The following is a 15,389-nucleotide window of genomic DNA, read 5'->3' on the forward strand; positions in this document are numbered from 1 at the left end:
CACAAAACTCCAAAAATGGGCCAGACAAAAGTATTGGCACCCTCAGCCTAATACTTGGTTGCACAACCTTTAGCCAAAATAACTGCGAACAACTGCTTCCGGTAACCATCAATGAGTTTCTTACAATGCTCTGCTGGAATTGTAGACCATTCTTCTTTGGCAAACTGCTCCAGGTCCCTGATATTTGAAGGGTGCCTTCTCCAAACTGCCATTTTGAGATCTCCACAGGTGTTCTATGGGATTCAGGTCTGGGCTCATTGCTGGCCACTTTAGAAGTCTCCAGTGCTTTCTCTCAAACCATTTTATAGTGCTTTTGGAAGTGTTTTGGGTCATTGTCCTGCTGGAAGACCCATGACCTCTGAGGGAGACCCAGCTTTCTCACACTGGGCCCTACATTATGCTGCAAAATTTGTTGGTAGTCTTCAGACTTCATAATGCCATGAACACGGTCAAGCAGTCCAGTGTCAGAGGCAGCAAAGCAACCCCAAAACATCAGGGAACCTCCGCCATGTTTGACTGTAGGGACCGTGTTCTTTTCTTTGAATGCCTCTTTTTTTTCCTGTACGCTCTGCTTTTTCCCAAAAAGCTCTATTTTTGTCTCATCTGACCAGAGAACATTCTTCCAAAACGTTTTAGGCTTTCTCAGGTAAGTTTTGACAAACTCCAGCCTGGCTTTTTTATGTCTCGGGGTAAGAAGTGGGGTCTTCCTGGGTATCCTACCATACAGTCCCTTTTCATTCAGACGCCGACGGATAGTACGGGTTGACACTGTTGTACCCTCGGACTGCAGGGCAGCTTGAACTTGTTTGGATGTTAGGCGAGGTTCTTTATTCACCATCTGCACAATCTTGCATTGAAATTTCTCGTCAATTTTTCTTTTCCATCCACATCTAGGGAGGTTAGCCACAGTGCCATGGGCTTTAAACTTCTTGATGACACTGCACACGGAAGACACAGGAACATTCAGGTCTTTGGAGATGGACTTGTAGCCTTGAAATTGCTCATGCTTCCTCACAATTTGGTTTCTCAAGTCCTCAGACAGTTCTTTGGTCTTCTTTCTTTTCTCCATGCTCAATGTGGTATACACAAGGACACAGGACAGAGGTTGAGTCAACTTTAATCCATGTTAACTGGCTGCAAGTGTGATTTAGTTATTGCCAACACCTCTTAGATGCCACAGGTAGGTTACAGGTGCTGTTAATTACACGAATTAGAGAAGCATCACATGATTTTTGAAACAGTGCCAATACTTTTGTCCACCCCCTTTTTAGGTTTGGTGTGGAATTGTATCCAATTTGGCTTTAGGACAATTTTTTTTGTATTTTTTCATTGAAGACAAATTAAATGAAGATAATAATACCAAAGAATTTGTGATTGCAATCATTTTCAGGAAGAAACTGAGTATTATCTGACAGAATTGCAGGGGTGCCAATACTTTTGGCCACCACTGTAGGTGTAATAATAATAATAATGATAATATTAGCAAATACCTCCAATTAAACATGTAGTATAGTTCTTATTTGTTAAGTCGCTTACCCCATGTGTAAGGCATTGCAGTATCTTAGGTATCCATGGTTACTACCTCTCATATAGTGACAGTTAGTTACTTAGTTGTTAGTGGTGGTAACCATGGACATCTAAGCTTCTGCAATGTCCTGCAGATGGGATAAGTGACTTAGCAATACCGATTGTTAGTTGACTACTTATATCCAATTCAATTGTCCTCATCTTTATCATGGTGGTAGCACACTACTTTTTGTTCCCTATACCCTAACAAGTTAATACAGCTTTAGTATCTGTGAGTTGACTATTTTTCCAAATAAAGTTTTTCTTCACATTTTTAAAATTGCGCTATTACTATCTGTAGCTGAATTATTAGTTGAGAAGAACGAAACGGAACTTAAAATTTTGCGGTTTGTTCCGGGCGGCAAGTGTCCGATGCTAAACGCCAAACACGAACTTCTCCTGAAAGTCCATTGAAATGTTCGGAATTCCGGAGGAAAGAGAGAGATTTTCAAGATCAAATGTTAGGGTCCACATTGTTTTCAATGAGGCTTGGGTTCTGGTTCAAGTTCAGGTACAGTTCTGGTACCCGAAACAAACTTTGGAATTGGAATAAAGATCGGGTTGGGTACCATAACCCGAACTTCCACGGGCCCGATGATCCCTAATTATTAAGTGATACACACATTGATTCTTTTGTGTGCATGTTGAACTGCTGCATATGTGATTACACTACTTATCCATTTTCATTTTCCTCACTCTAGGTAGTATCTTTTTGATTCATCTCCTTCAATATAATAGTTTGGTGTACTTATTACATTTTAGTTATTATAGCATACAAGGGCCAGTTTGGATATTTACATATCTATACCAGGACTCTAGCATTTTATCTTATGTGTTGACCATCATATAGGTTATTTGCCCCTTATTGTGAACTTTCTTGCTTGAGATATATTATGCATGCCCAGGTATCTGTACATTTATCAATTACTTTGAAAGTTCTACAATCATGTTTATATTAATAATTGTATTGTTTTTTAACATTGTGTGCTTGCCTGTCTCTCATTGAGCCACCACACACCCACTTGTGTATTCAATAAAGTTTTTTGATATTTTCACTACATTATTGTTTCATTGACCTTTTTTTTCAGATTTTTTTCGTTGGTTTTCAATGCAAAAGTATTAAAGTATTGCAGAGTATTAGAATAGCAGTCAGGGAAGGGAAAGTTGTTGTTCCATCCTGGGACAATATAAAAAGAGTTAAAAAAAAGTTTTAAAAAATTGTAAAAATATTTAAAAAAAAACATAAAGTAAAGAACAAAAAAATGTAAACATATTATACCAATAAATACATACCGTATGTACTCAAGTATAAACCAACCCTAATATAAGCCGAGGCACCTAATTTTACCACAAAAAACTGGGAAAACATTTTGACTCAAGTACAAACCTAGGGTGGGAAAGGCAGCAGCTACTGGTAAATTTCCCCATCCTGGTAAGTATTGCCCACTCAACACCAATCCTGGTATGCATGGCCCCCTCATCCCCAATCCTGGTATGCATGGCCCCATCATCCCCAATACTGGTATGCATGGCACCCCTCATCCCCAATCCAGGTATGCATGGCTCCATCATCCCCAATCCTGGTATGCATGGCTCCCCTTAACCCAATCCTGGTATGTATGACCTCATCATCACCAATCCTGGTATGCATGGCACCCCTCATCCCCAATCTTGGTATACAAGGCCCAATCATCCCCAATACTGGTATGCATGGCCCCCCTCATCCCCAATCCTGGTATGCATGGCCCCATCATCCCCAATCCTCGAATGCATGGCTTCCCTCATCCCCAATCCTGATATGCATGGCCCCCTCATCCCCAATCCTGATATGCATGGCCCCCTCATCCCCAATCCTGACATGCATGGCCCGCTCATCCTTAATCCTAGTATGCATGGCCCCCTCATCCTCAATGCTGGTTATGTATGGCACCCCTCATCTCCAATCCTTCTATGCATGGCCCCCTCATCCCAATCCTGGTATATATGGCCCTCCTATTCTGGTTTGCATGGCCCCCATCACTGCACACATTAAAAAAATAAACACTCATACTGACCTTCCTTCCCTCTTCTCCAGCGCTGCTCCTGTTCTGCCAGCAGCAGCTCGCCTCCGCATCTGAGCAGCGCATTACGTCACTGCCATATGCCCTCAGACGCCGCAGTGAGCTGCGGGGATATTCACTCCTCTCCACGCCGGGACTATGTGCGTGGAGAAGAGTGAATATCCCTGTTCTTTAATGTCGTGCGCACAGTGTCAGCAGCGCTCAGTGATCTTGTGTGCCCGCTACTAAAGAGAATGCATATTCACCCTTCTCCACACCCATGGTGGTAGCTGCAGCAGCCGGCAACTGCGTGTGCCCCACTCCTCCGCTGCCGCAACCACCCCCCACTATCCAACACCGGACTATGTATATACTCGAGTATATACCAGAGTATAAGCCGAGGGGGGCCTTTTCAGCCTAAAAAATGGGCTGAAAAACTCAGCTTATACTTGAGTATATACGGTATATTAATGTAAAAACAAAAATAAACAAAGTACACATATTTGGTATTGCCGCATCCGAAAAGACCTGATCTATAAAACTGTCACATTAGTTAACCACTTTAGAGAACACCATAAAAAAGTAGCAAAAAATTATGCTTTTTCATCATACCACCGAACAAAAAGCGGATTAAAATATGATCAAAAAGTCAAATGTAAATAAAAATGGCATAGCTGAAAAAGTCCTTTGACGGACATTTCTTTATACAAAAGCAAGGTGTGAGTATGGGAGGGAAATTCTCCCCTGCATTGGCCAATTTAACAATGGCATACTGCGAAGAGTTAATTATTTTTGTTGACAACAACCCTTTTCTATTAAAAATAATATGGTATGGGAGATACATTGATGACCTCCTGCTGGTGTGTGGGGGGGTGACAAAAAGGAAGCAGAAGATTTTGGAAATTTTTTAAATATGAACAGTTTTAATTTGAAATTCACATACAAATTTAATGAATCAGAAATTAGCTTCCTGGACGTCATCCTTCGCACTGGCAGGGGGTCGAAATGTATCTCTGTTCTGCCATATAAAAAAGATACGGATACTAATTCAGTTCTAAAATACAACACCTGTCACCCACACCATGTCACACATAATATACCAACTGGAGAGTTGGTACGTATAAAGAGAAATTGTTTGGAAGTTAATGAGATGGATAAAGAGCTTGATAAAAAATGTGAAAGTCTAAGGAGGAGAGGTTATACTAATAGACTTCTAAAATCTGCCAAAAAAAAGTGATGAAAATGAACAGGAAATATTTACTTGAGGAAAATCGTGATAAAACCATTCCAAATAAACTGAGAAATAACTATATTCATTTTACGACAGAATATAGTGAGGATTTTGGAAAAATTGTTAAAGTCCTAAATACTTATACTCCAATTTTACATCAAGACAAACTGGTAAAAAAAAGTTCTGGAAAATAATGTTACCCAATTTTCAGCGAGGAAAGCTCCTACAATAGGCTCTATGGTATCACCTAGCTTATTTGTGACGGATAAAAATAAGGAAAAATAAATTGGTTAAAAACTACTGGATTCTTCAAATGCCGACAGAATGTTGGCATTAGATGCAATCATGCAGTTAAGAGTAAGGATTTTACTTCCATTAATACACGTAAAACATTTCCCATTACTGATTTTATAAATTGCAACACTGCAGGCCTAGTTTATTTGATTGAATGCATAATTTGTAAACTCCAATATATCGGATGTACCACAGGTCCCCTAAAACGGAGAATAAGGAGACACATGTCAGATGCCACAGGTGGATTGAAATTAAATGTGTCAGCAGTGTCTAGACACTTCTCATTAAAACATAGGGGAGACACTTCAGCACTTAAATTCCGTTGGATAGAGAAAATAAAAAGACCATTGAGAGGCGGTAACTATAGTCGAAAGATTTTGAATAGAGAAACATATTGGATGTTCAATCATGATGGACTGACTTGTATGGTTTTTACGTGCAATGGACTTTTGTTTTTTAACCTGATTCAGAATAAATGGAAATTTTATAAGGAGCTCGAAGTGCAGGCCCTTCTTCCTCGCTGGATATTTGTATCTAGCTAAAAAAGTCATCTCATCCCGCAAAAACAGGTCACCATACAGCTCAGTCAGCAGAGAAATAAAAAATTATTTTTTCTAAAAAAGTGTTTTTATTGTGTAAAAGAAGCAAAACATAAAAAAGTACACATATTTGGTATAGCCAAGTCCAGAACGACCGCATCTATGAAACGGTCACACTATTTAACCCGTTCAGTGAGCACTGTAAAAAAATATAATAAAAACCATGGCAAAAAAATCAATGCTTTTTCATCATACCGCCAAACAAAAAATGGAATAAAACACGATCAAAATGACAAATGTAAATAAAAATGATATCATAAAAACATTATCTTGCCCCTTAAAAACCAAGCTGCCATAGACCTCCATCAGTGGAGAAATAAAAAGCTATAGCTCTCGGAATATAACGATGCAAAAAAAATTCTTTTTTAAAAAAAAAAAATGTTTTTATTGTGTAAATGCAGCAAAACAGAAAACAAGACACACATGTGGTATTGCTGTAATTGTACTAACCTGAAGAATAAAGCGGCCTAATGACTTTTACCACACGGTAAATGGCATAAAAAAAAGCAAAAAGCAATTCCTGAATTGCTGGTTTTAGTTCATTCTGCCTCCCAAAAATCGGAATAGAAAGCGATCAAAAAATGTTATGTGCCCGAAAATTGTACCAATAAAAACTCTGACTAATCCCGCAAAAAAAACAAGCCCTCACATGACTGTCGGCAGAAATATAGAAAAACTATAGCTCTCAAAATATGGCGATGCAAAAAGTTGTTTTTGAAAAAAAAAATGTTTTTTAGTCTGTGACAGTAGCGAAACATAAAAAAACGATATAATTCTGGTATCGCTGTAATATCGCACCGACCCCAAGAATAAAGCCTTATCACTTATACAACACGGCAAATGGCATAAAAACAAAACCAACTATTGACCTGCTGTTGATTTGTTTATTCTGCCTCCCAAAGATAAGTAAGGCTTGGCTTACATTTATCCTGCACTCTACGCATTTCGTGCACCTCTGAGAAGAAGGACACAACTGAACAGAGACCAGACACGGTCCAGAGTAACTCGGCTGCCTCATTAGTGAATGGATCCCTCAGGGATTTCATCTGAATCACAACATTCAGAGATTTAGAGGGAAACCCCAATAAAAGTGCTCAGCGCAGAGTGCAGGATAAATGTGATCCAATATGATTCCAACAAAAGTTCAACTCAATCCAGGAAAAAAGCAAGTTCCTACTCAGGTCTGTCATCTGTTAATGGAAGTATAGGGGGTTTCCACGTTACTGGTAGCACAAAGGCTCTGGAAAAGCAAAATGGTTCCTCTAAAAAGAAATCCAGTGAACTCTGCGCTCCCAAATCCAAAATGCCTCCCTTCTTCTAAGCCACACAATGTGCCTAAACCACATTTAGCATCCACATATTTGTCAGCACTGTAGCGATGAGAGCCCGCTTAATTTACGGGGTTCATATCTCCAGAAGCACGAGCTGGGCACAATGTATGGGCACTATAATCCACTGGGCATTACAACCTACTGGGCACTACAATGGCAGATTTGCAATTTTCACTCAGCATTTATTGCTGTTTGTTTATGGAAAACACCCATGGATTCAAAATTGTCACCACACCTGAAGATAAATTCCCAGAGGGGTATAATTTCCAAAATGGAGTCACTTGAGGGGGATTCTGATTTTCTGGCACTTAGGGGCTCTGTATATGGAGTCTGCAAACTATTCTAGAAAAATCTGTGCTCCAAGAGTTAAACAGCTCCTTCCCTCCCGAGTTTCGCTGTGTGGCTAAGCAGTACTGTACAGACACATGTGGGGTATTTCCACGTTCAGCAGAAAGTGTGTGACACATTTTTGTGCCATTTTTACCGATTTCCCCATGTGAAAATGTAAAATCTGGGGTGAAAACAAACTTATTGTGATAATAATGTAATTACTTTTCTTGACCACCTAATGGTATAAGGTTCTGTTTCATACTAGTGGTGTCAATATGATCACTGCACCCTTGGATAAATTGATTGAGAGGTGTAGTTTGTAAAATGGTGTCACTTATGGGAGGGTTCTGCTGTTCTGGCATCTCAGAGGCTCTGCCAATGTGACATGGCACCTGTAAAATATAACAGCAAAATCTGCTGCAAAATCTGGTGCTCCTTCCCTTCTGAGCTTCATACTGTGCCTCAAAAGTATTTTTTACCACATATGGGTTATTTGTGTACTCAGGAAAAATTGCATAACAAATTGTATTATTTGTTTTCTCCTGTTTTACCCTTGTGAAAATCAAAAACTTGGGGCTAAAGCAAAATTTTTGTGGGAAAAATGTTATTTTATATTTTCACGGCTCACATTATAAAATTCTGTGTAGCACTTGCAGGTTCAAGGTGCTCACCATACCTCTAGATAAATTCCTTCTGGGGTGTAGTTTCGAAAATGGTTATGACGCACCCCTGGGCCTGTGTCGCGCAGCGTTGCGCACGCGGGAGCTTACCCGGAGCCGGATCTGTTGAGGGTTGTAGTCTCGTGGCGGTGACCCGGTCCGTGCCCAGGGAGTCAGACTAAGTGGCGCTGTATTAGCGGTAGATGTTGGACGACTACGCCACCCGTTGAATGCAGCGAAGGAGCTGCCGCTGCAGGGCAGACCGCTGAGGCCGGTGGTAGGATTGTGCAGCGTGATAGTATCACCCCCAACGGGAGGGGTATGGCCTCAGGGCAGCCGACGTGGATGATGGGGTAGCAGGAATCACTCAGAGACGATGCGGTGTAATTCAGGGTCTTTACTGGTGATAAAGATAGACCCTCCCGGAGTACTGGCTAGCGATCGGGGCCTGGTCAGTCCTTGAGCAGATGGGATCTCCCCTGGCCAGGCGGAGTTGTAGGCCTCCCAAACTGACTGTACTCTTCTGGCTACCTTGCTAGAGGCGGGTATAAGTAGTCCACGTCCCTGAGTGTACCGTGTGGTGCTCACCCGTATGGCCGGTGACTCGGGGCCTTCTAGTGGCGTCCGCTCCACGACGGCGGTGCTGGTCCCACGCGTGTGACCGTGCCTTCGGGTTCCTTGGCCAGAGGACCTGAAATCCCCTGCCGGGCGGTTTCTGCTGCTGGGTAAGGATTAGTCCCCACAGCTGCCAGCCCCTGACTCCTTATAGCACTGCTCCCACAGAGCTCCTGATGTTCTTTTCCTATATCTGCTTCTTTTCTCTGTCTCTACTTCTTCTCTACTCACTAACCCTGCCTCAGCCCTAGGTTTATATAGGGGAAGTCCTTCCCCTCCCAGGACTGGGCAGGAGGTGTGGCATGCATAGGATTCCTGACCAAGAGACCTCCCACCTGCTCTCAGACATAACATTGCTGTTACTGTGGAAACCAGACCCCTGGGATGCCACATTCCCCCCTAGTGAAATTTAGTACTCCGGGACTAAACATATTTTTAAACATAACAAGGTATAAACAATAATAGTACAATAAGAAAAACATATAAAGATGGTCATGGCGTGTCCGCAACCGGGTGCAGTTTTTGAAGAAAAGCAAGGTGTCCATTTCACCAAAACAGGGAGACGTAACCAGGTAGGGGTCTGTCCTGCCCCGAGTCCTTAACAGTCTTTAGTCCATTCCTAGGTTACGCTCCAACCATGTACAAGGATTCCCGGTAAATCCACCAAGGACTCCTATAAATAACTAGAAACACATGATTATACACAAGCAACAAGAAAAACAGGTAACCACAAATAAAACAATTTATACACTTCAAATCCTCCAACGTGCGGGTAACTGGCCTCTAGTGGCCCTAGTGGACCTACGGAGCTGACTGTCTAGCCCTGAACTACAGGGTGTAGGAGCTGTCAAGGGTAAACTGGGCAGCTGTCTACCGGCTCTTTGGCTCACTAGGGGTACGGCAGGCTCACTATAAGCAGAGGGTTGATCCTCCTGTTCTGCTTGTGTGGAGTCTTCTGCCTCCTGGACCGGCTGCTCTTCCAGCTCTACCTGTTGCTCCGTAGGCACTTGGGATGCTGGTTGGAGGAACGTGAGGACGGGTACCACAACTGCACCATTGACTTGAGTCCAGGACCGAGGGAAGTCTCCGAGCACAGTACTAACCATATCTTCCCTTTCCTCTACGGGTCGATGGTCTTCTTGTTCCTCTTCAGGGTTCCGTAGCTGTTCAGGACACTTCTTCAGGTGATCCCGGGATACAATGGCTATGGTCTCCCCTCCGTCTTTACTGATGGTACAGACTTTCGGGTTCTCGTGGCTTGAGGGCAGTACGGTGTACGGGTCCTTCTCCCACTGGTCGTCCAACTTGTGGAGCCGTCTTTTCCTCTTCAAGACCTGCTCTCCGGGTACCAGGGGAACAGCGGGAGCATACTGGTTGTAAGTTTTCTCTTGTCTTTCCCTAGCCTGACAGAGACTTCGCTCCACGCTCTCCTGTACTTTCCGGTACTGCTGCTGCCTCTCTGTGTCCCAGTCTGCCTCTGGTGAAGTGTCCTCGGGTGTCAGGACTCCCATTTCCAGGTCAACAGGTAACTTACCAGGTCTCGCCCTCATTAGGTAAGCCGGGGTACAGTTGGTGGAACCTACCGGGATGTGGTTGTATAGGTCCACCAGATCGGGCAGCTTCTCAGGCCACAGACTGCGTTCTTCCAGGGGCAACGTTTTCAGGAGATCCATTACCACCTGGTTCATTTTCTCACAAAGTCCATTAGTTTGCGGATGATAGGGTGTCGTCCTTATCTTCCGGCAGCCATACAGATTGCAGAATTCCTGGAAGACCTCCGCTTCAAAGGCAGGTCCCTGGTCCGTCAGCACTTGGTCCGGGTACCCGTGTGGGCGGCAGAAGTGCTGCTGGAAGGCTCTAGCTGCTGTTTGAGCCGTTAAGTCCTTAACGGGGACGACAACCAAGAACCGGGAGTAATGATCCACAATGGTTAACGCGTAGACGTAGCCACTTCTGCTTGGGGTCAGTTTTACATGATCCAAGGCTACCAGTTCCAACGGCTGCCGGGTGACGATGGACTGCAGGGGAGTCTTCTGGCTGGCACGGTCCTTCCTTCTTAGGTTGCACGGGCCACAGTCTCTGCACCACCTCTCGATGGTTCCCCTCATGCCTACCCAGTGGAACCGCCCACGCAGCAGGAACTCCAGCTTCTTCCATCCGAAGTGTCCAGCCCCGTCGTGGTATGCTTCCATCACCATGGCTGCGTCTCTCCGTGGCACCACTACTTGCCAGATTAGTTCATGCGTCCGGGAGTTAACCATTCTGCGGCACAACTTCCCTTTGTAAAGGAATAGTCGACTCTTCTCAGCCCACAGTTGCTTGGCTTCCTCCGGAGCGTCTGGGTCAAGGCGAGCCTCTGGCCGAGTCAGCATCTCCTTCACCAGCCGGACGGCAGGGTCACTGTCTTGCGTTTCCTCCCAGTTGTAGTGAGGCAAGGGGTTAAACGTAGCGGCTTGCTTACTCCTTACCCGATGGGAATACTGGATAGTCCCATGACGGTGGAACGCGGGGAGTTCGACTTCTTCCAGTCCCTCTGGATCTTCTCCTACGTCCGGTAGGTTTGGCATCCTGGACAGGGCGTCCGCGTTGGTATTGGAGCGTCCTGCCCGGTATTTGATTGTGAACTCGTAGTTGGACAGACGGGCCATCCATCTCTGCTCTAGGGCACCGAGTCTTGCCGTGTCCAGGTGTGTCAACGGGTTGTTATCCGTGTACACGGTGAACCGGGAAGAAGCGAGGTAGTGCTTAAAGCGTTCGGTGACTGCCCACACCACTGCCAGGAACTCTAGCTTAAATGAGCTGTAATTCTCAGGGTTTCTTTCGGTGGATCGCAGTTTTCGGCTAGCGTAAGCGATTACTCGTTCTTTCCCCTGCTGGATCTGGGACAGTACGGCTCCTAGCCCGATGTTACTTGCGTCGGTGTAGAGGATAAAGGGCTGGCTGTAATCAGGGTACGCCAGGATTTCATCCCCCGTGAGGGCCATCTTCAGCTGGCGGAAGGACTCTTCTTCTAACTTCTCCCATTTGAAGGGCGGCTTCTGGTTCTTGGCCTTCCGGGACTGGCCTACCAGGAGGTCCTGCATAGGAGCTGCCTTTTTGGTGAAACCGGGGATGAATCTGCGGTAATAGCCTACCAACCCGAGAAACTGCCGTACTTCCTTTACACTGGAGGGACTTGGCCATTCCTTAATTGCGGTGATCTTATCAGGGTCGGGAGCCACTCCGTCAGCACTCACCACGTGTCCCAGGTACTGCACCTTTGGTTTCAAGAGGTGACACTTGGAGGGTTTTACCTTTAAGCCGTAGCTTGCCAGAGCTTCGAACACTTCCGCCAGGTGTTTCAGGTGGTCCTCATAAGTCTTGGAATATACGATGACATCGTCCAGGTACAACAGGACCGTCTCGAAGTTTCTGTGGCCCAGACAGCACTCCATTAATCGTTGGAAGGTTCCTGGTGCGTTGCAGAGTCCGAACGGCATACAGGTAAACTCGCTAAGTCCCATCGGGGTGGTGAATGCGGTCTTCTCCCGGTCCGCCTCTGCTACAGGAACCTGCCAGTACCCGCTAGTGAGATCCAAGGTAGAGAAGAAGTTAGCAGATCTTAAAGCAGCCAAAGACTCCTCTATCCTTGGTAAGGGGTACACATCCTTGTGTGTGATACGGTTAATTTTCCGGTAATCTACACACATCCTCATGGTGTTGTCTTTCTTTTTGACTAAGACTAGTGGAGCTGCCCAGGGGCTACAGCTATCCCTGATCACCCCAGCCTCCTTCATGTCCCTAAGCATCCCCTTGGCGTGTCGGTAGTGTGCAGGGGGTACGGGTCGATACCTCTCTTTTATAGGAAGATGGTCTCCCGTGGGGATGTGGTGTTCTACCCCCTTGACTCGCCCGAAGTCTAACGGGTGTTTACTAAACACTCTCTCGTACTCTTGAACCACCCGATAGACTCCCTGTTTCTGGCGTGAGGGAGTGGAGTCAGTACCCAAATGTAGTTGCTGACACCAGTCCTCCATTGTTTCCTTAGAGCCGTTACCTTCCTCCGGGGAAGATGGAGGCAAGGGTTCTACGGACTGTATGGAATTTTGATTGATGGTATACAATTTGTCTAGCGTGGCATACCGGGGCAGGTACACTTCCCTCTTCCCGATATTTATTATGCGAACGGGCACCCTCCCATGGCGTACATTGACGACCCCCCGTCAAAATGGTGGGCCTACTGTCTGAGTAAACTGGTTCTACCATTGCCTGGTAATCTCTACCTCTCAGACCAATAGCTGCCCGGCACCAAATCATCATTTCACTTTTTGGGGGCATGGCAATAGGGAAAGGGTCACACATTCTTACGCTACCAATCTCACCACCGGAGAGTTCTATCTGTTGCCGTCGCATCAGTGCCCGGATCTCTTTCTGGAGCACTCGCTGCTGGCCGGAGCTGGCGTTCTTGGCAACCTGTTGTAAAAGGAAAATCACCTCTGCAAGACAATTTTCAATTACATTAGTTCCTAGAGTTATCTTTGGGTGACTCTCGTGTTTGTCAATGTCTACAATGATCAGTCCCTGTGCTGCCAGTTCGACCCTACCGATTTTAATGGTCACCTCTTTAAATCCAATCTGTGGCACGGGCTGACCATTGCTGGCGATGATACTCAAGTCGTCGTCAGGGTAGCGGGTGATATCCGAGTCATTCCAGTACTGCTTGAAGAGCACGTACGGGATAGTGGTAACCTGTGACCCGGTGTACAGTAGGGCACTCATGGGGATGCCATCCAGTACCACGGGCAAGACTGGACGTCCTCCCACATATTTGTCGCGCCAGTTCGATGGGCCTGATGATCTTTTTCCTGGGGTTTGGCCCTCTACCCCAGGTTGTGCCAGTTTAAAGGACAGTACCTTGCCATATGTCCGGGTTGATTGCAGCAGCGGCAGATGGGTTGTCTGTCCTCGTTGTATCGGTCGCTGGGTCTTCCTCTGGCCGGTGGGGTCCTCCTTGGTCGACGCCACGGGATGTCCTCCGGTCCGGATGCCAGCTGGATCCTCCCTGGAGTGGAAACCTGGAAAGACTGCACAGTTCGGGTTAGCGCGGCAACGCTTTTAGCTAGCTCTTGGACCTGATGGTGCAGGTCTGGAGCCGGGTCATTGTTCAAAGCCTGCGCATCAGCTCCCACAGGCCCTGCCGACAAGGGTGCCGCCTCCTGGTGGTAAGTGGTAGTGGGGCGTCTGTGGGTCACAACGCCACCTGGTGCCGGTTCTCGGAGCACCCGGATGGCTCTGTCCTTGAACTGTGCAAATCCCAGATGAGGGTCCTGTAAGGCCATTGCCCGCAACTGGGTTCGGTGGGCATTGCAATATAAACCCTCTATAAATTGTTCAGTCAACAGCCTGTCCTCGTCTCCCACGCCGTCAGGGTCGGTCTGCTTAATGGCTCTCAGGGCCTCTTGTAGGTTCAGGGCATAGTCCCTTATACTCTCATGTGCCCGCTGTTTGCACCCGTAGAATCTAAGCTTGATCTCGGCTGAGGTGCGGGTATCAAAGGTGTCCCTCAGCCGGGTTAGTATCTCTGAGACAGTCCTCCTCCCAGGTGGCCAGGACTTTACCTCCCTTTGGGCTGCCCCGGTTAATTGGGCCACCAGGATGCTCACTTTTTGCTCCTCTGTGAGGGGATACACCTGGAAGAGGCTATCCAGCCTTTCTCTAAAGTCATGCAGGGTATGTGACTCCCCTGAGTACTGGGGTAGCCAGGCTGCCCCCGGGATATAGGGCATGGTGAAAGGCATGACCGCAACAGCGGTGGCGCTGGCGGGGGTTGAAGCGGTGAAGCTCTCCTCCGTATCCGACATCCTTCTCCCCCCTAGTGGACCGTGGCCTACCTTGCGATGATCCTCTTCCGTAGGCCGCGGCTCCGCAGTGGATCGTCAGGGTTGAGGACCTTCCGTCGCGCTCCTGTGACGTCGGCATCTGCTGGGCTCCTTCCAGGACCTTACGCAACGTCCGGACGTGAGGCGGGGCTTCAGTTCTCGCGCGCTTTCGGAGTCCACGCCCCTCTTCTTCCCGCGCGGCGTCTTCAAGATGGCGTCCAACGGCGGGAAAACTCCACGGATGGCGGGAAGAAGGCAGAAGATGGCGCCGGATGGCGGGAAAACTTCGCGGATGGCGGGAAGAAGAGAGAAGATGGCGCCGGATGGCGGGAATCTTCACCACTGGTAAGTTTGAACAGTCTTTTTCAGGCACGCAGTACCCGGTGGTTGCGGGCACGAGATCCTGCCGACTACGCCAAAAGTTGACGCACCCCTGGGCCTGTGTCGCGCAGCGTTGCGCACGCGGGAGCTTACCCGGAGCCGGATCTGTTGAGGGTTGTAGTCTCGTGGCGGTGACCCGGTCCGTGCCCAGGGAGTCAGACTAAGTGGCGCTGTATTAGCGGTAGATGTTGGACGACTACGCCACCCGTTGAATGCAGCGAAGGAGCTGCCGCTGCAGGGCAGACCGCTGAGGCCGGTGGTAGGATTGTGCAGCGTGATAGTATCACCCCCAACGGGAGGGGTATGGCCTCAGGGCAGCCGACGTGGATGATGGGGTAGCAGGAATCACTCAGAGACGATGCGGTGTAATTCAGGGTCTTTACTGGTGATAAAGATAGACCCTCCCGGAGTACTGGCTAGCGATCGGGGCCTGGTCAGTCCTTGAGCAGATGGGATCTCCCCTGGCCAGGCGGAGTTGTAGGCCTC

At 46.9% G+C, this 15,389-nt stretch overlaps 1 protein-coding gene across 1 annotated transcript in view; it reads right to left on the reverse strand.

Moving 5' to 3' along the window:
* The window catches only part of PDCD1 (programmed cell death 1), a 54,209-nt gene that overhangs the window by 18,957 nt on the left and 19,863 nt on the right, over positions 1-15,389 (reverse strand). The gene's annotated exons all lie outside the window — the stretch shown is intronic.

This window comes from Phyllobates terribilis, unplaced genomic scaffold (assembly GCF_046119375.1).
Source record: "Phyllobates terribilis strain yellow unplaced genomic scaffold, ASM4611937v1 Scaffold_3__8_contigs__length_932513732, whole genome shotgun sequence".
Classification (NCBI taxonomy): Eukaryota; Metazoa; Chordata; class Amphibia; order Anura; family Dendrobatidae; genus Phyllobates; species Phyllobates terribilis.